This window comes from Primulina tabacum, chromosome 16, assembly GCF_025594145.1.
Source record: "Primulina tabacum isolate GXHZ01 chromosome 16, ASM2559414v2, whole genome shotgun sequence".
NCBI classification, from domain to species: Eukaryota; Viridiplantae; Streptophyta; class Magnoliopsida; order Lamiales; family Gesneriaceae; genus Primulina; species Primulina tabacum.
The window spans coordinates 16215763-16220069 of record NC_134565.1 but is presented as its reverse complement, the minus strand read 5'-3'; positions in this window follow the sequence as shown (position 1 = coordinate 16220069).

Below are 4307 nucleotides of genomic sequence, written 5' to 3'. Positions count from 1 at the left end.
ATTTTAGTAGAAAAATCGTGCATCAAGTCGCCCGGATCACTTCCCGCACCGCGTCGCTTCGTTGTTCGCCGTATCGTGAGTTTTAAAGATCAAATGCATGTATATTCTTTCGTTCTTGCATCGATATTGTCATAGTAATTATTTTGACATTATATTGTATGAAAAACATGTATATGTTATGCAAAAGTTTGAGCAAAAAATTTTGAAACAATTATGGATCAAAATTTAGGATCTCAAAAACTGAGTCAGCTGTCTTTTCGAATTCTATGAATTTTGTGTCGATTTTATGGAAAACCTTTCAACATATAAAACATAGAACGTTTTGATACCTTTGATTTGATAGTAATTTCGTAATTTTTGGACAAGAAACAAATGCGATATGGCCTTTTTCGTTTGACTGCTCAAGAAAGATTTTTTTAGAACGCAAAACAAGTTTTTTGCTGTCAATTCGAGTGCTGCAACTTTTTGGTCGAGTTTTTCGAAATTGTTTCAACATATGAATTGTAGTACGTTGTGTTATCTTCGATTTGACGGTAAATTTGTATTTTTATGATAAGAAATGAGGGAGATATGATTTTTATCGTGATATCGCTCAAGCTATGAAATTTTTGTGTCAGAAACTCCGTCACCCTATTTTATTTCGAATTCTGAGACTTATAGGTTGGTTTTTTTGAAATGTTTTCAACATATGATTTGTATTACTCTGTGTCATCTTCAATTTAACAGTAACTTCGTAATTTTCTGATAAGAAATTAGAGAGATATGATTTTTATCGTAAAACCGCTCAAGCTGTGAAAATTTGTGCATGTTCTTCACGTTTTCTCAAGTTTTGGTTGCAGGCTTCGTTGGGATCTCCTGAGTCTTTGCTGTTTTTGTTAGGGAAGCATGTCCAGAGCGTTCCAACGAAGTCCTGGACATTTTTAAGTATGTTCGACGTGCAAAGAAAATATTTTTATGTTTTTGAGGTATGCTAAATGTCTTGTGACCAATTATGAATGGGTTTGGAAGTCGGTGAACGTGGCCGAGGACCTCTCCACCCTGGTAAAGTAGGACAGGGTTTGATCAGGATTGGAAAGCGGTAAAGTATGACCAGGTACCAATCCACCCGGTAAAGTATTACTAGGGATTTTATGTATGTGGTAGTGGACATCCCTGCCAGCCTAGTACTGTGGTTTAGTCTGATCAGGCGCATTTATGTATGTGTCACTTGATTTGAAACATATCTCTACGCAAAATGATTATGTTTATGTATGTCCAAGTATGTACGATGCAAGTAGGTTTATGTAAAGTTTTACGATATGATGACACGTCTACGTTTATGTAAGTACGTTCATGTTCAAGTATGTATGTCCTACTTTAAAATGCATAATGTTTTATTATGTATTACTTATTATTCTCAGTTTATACATGTTGAATCTTTAGACTCACTAGACTTGATCGATGCATGTGAGGACGAGTACGAGGAGATGAGGGGTGGGGACCAATGAGCCGGCTCGGACTGCGCGGAGGCTAAACCCGAGGACCGCCTACATTTTTAAGAACTTTATGCATGTTTCAAGTACTCCGATTTTATGAGACTATTTTACGTTGTTTAAACGAATACTTTTTGCAAACTTGGTTGATAATTTTTTTTATTTCGATTATTTTTAGATGATCAGTTTATTTTTATCGCAATTTGAAATATTTTAATTTATTTAAGAAAATTTTTATTTTTCCGCAAATTTCAATTATTTTAAAAGTACGGTACGTTACAGTATATGTTTTGAAACTTAGATTGGATTGCATGTTGGTTACGTTTGGAATCGGACATGTCTAAGAATTTGAATATTGTGCATTAGGTGTGGGGACCCGGGCGCTAATTCATTCATTAATCGTCTTTAGGAATAATTCAAACAATTATAATAAACAGGGTCTAATTTTTTTTTTTAAAATACAAAGCGGAAACGTAATGTAATTCAATTCAAATTACATATTAAACATAAATATACCAATCTTGTATTATCTACAAAAATTCAACTAGGTTCAACTATATCTCAGTGCTGAATCCTAAGTTGTTTCGAAGCCCGGATCTCCACGCTATCTAGTCCAGCCTCTTTCTCTTCTTGACCCTGATCCTATTCCACCTGTTGCCATGGACACATACAAACAAGACAACAGCCGGATAACTCCGGTGAGAATTATATTCTCAGTATAAATTATGTATACATGCAATCGTAAAAACAACATAAAAGCATATAACAGATATGTCTAACATGTATTCAAATCAGAATATAAATCCATATCAAGAATAAATCCTATTCTAAACATGTACCATCATCAGGAACATAAATCGATATGTACCATATGCAGGGACATAATAAACATAATTCAATATAACTGTCAATTAGACTCATGACTCCACGTTTTAGACTAGACTCAATCCTAGCCTAGGGATCCCGGTTTCCAGAAGTTAGCATTCCCATATCGACCAACAGTAATAGAAAAGACTCCAGTTCTATCCACGTCGATAGGGTATCGATCACCAGTAATAGAAGAAATACCAATTCTATCCACATCGATATGGTATCGATCACCAGTAATAGAAGAAGCTCGTATTCTATCCACATCGGTATAGTATCGATCACCAGTAATAGAAAGAACTCCGATTCTATCCACATCGATATAATATCGATCACCAGTAATAGAAGAAGTTATGATTCTATCCACATCGATATGGTACCGATCACCAGTAATAGAAGAAGCTCCGATTCTATCCACATCGATATAATATCGATCATCAGTAATAGAAGAAGTTATGATTCTATCCACATCGATAGCCAAACATCCGGTGACAGAATTTGGCACAATCGCCAATACACTATCTTGTGACATCGTGCAATGTGCCCGTGGCGATCCCACCACTATCAGGCACTTCTGTCACAAGACTACTCGTCTAATACCTGCTCTCTATAAATCAAGAGAACAAGTACATCAATCAAATCAATACAATAAGGTAAAGTATGTGATTTAGGGAAACTCGAGCCAAACCTCTCTCGAGTTGTGCAATCCCAACTCAACATTAATTTATACCTTTATCTTCTCGGTCCGACGAAGACGAAGTATCGACGTCAACTCTGTCCATACCCAATCTGATAATGACAATCGAATAGATACAATATCAGTATGTAACTCAGTTCAAAACCTGTTCTGATCAATACTCAAATCAAAACATAATCGGATCAATGCCAATCGACATACGATACCACAATACCATCTCAACTAATACCGAGTCTGATCAATATCAATTTACGGATGTTTCGACGGCATAACAATACAGTCTCGATAACCCCGTCAATTCCAACACCACAGATATAATACCAGAACTCATAATCAATATTGGTGCAACTCATAATTTCAATAACAATACAAATCTGATATCGAATCTCAATTAATCAATTCCAAAATTCATAACAATTCCATAATCAGTCCGTTTCTTAATCTGACTTCGATTCTATGATGTCTAACATGTCAAGAACATCATATATGAATTCCATTCAATTCTGGCTATATCATAATTTCAAGACATATCAAAACGTAGTAAAACTTACGTCCAGTTGTAGCCTACGTCGTTAGGAACTCAGTACTGAAGTCGGATTACAATTCAGACGGGCGGATCTTTCACAAAAGGCGTAAGGATTTTCAACGCATTTACAGAAACTTTTTCGACTCCTATTTCTTTTTCCTTCTTCTGAAATGCAACTTATTTCTAATATATATATATATATACGTACACGTTGCCAGGTTATGGCAAGTGGCTTGTTCATGTTTTGCATGCCGCGCGCATATGCGCGCCCAAAATCCGCGCATATGCGCCGGAAGCACTGTCCGGCTCCTGGACTACTCGCGCATATGCGCGCACTGACATCGCGCATATGCGCGAGACCTACTGTCTCCGCATATATCCTGCACATCGCCTCGCGCATATGCGCGACTCATCTCCGCGCATATGCGCGAGACTCTCTGGAGTTACTCGCATAGGCTTTGCAACTACTGGCGCATATGCGCGCCTCAATCCGGCGCATATGCGCCAAAGCTTCTGTTCCAAAACGTTGGCTTCTGGACTTCTCGCGCATATGCGCGCACCCAAGTCGCGCATATGCGTGAGACCTACTGTCTCGGCGTTTCAATACTCGCGCATATGCGCGCCCATCTCGGCGCATATGCGCCCAAGGTTCTGGACATTCCGCGCATGTTCGCGCTTACACGCCGCGCATGTGCGCGAAGGCACACCCTCGCACATGTGTTTCGCGTCTGTTTTCGTCTTTCCC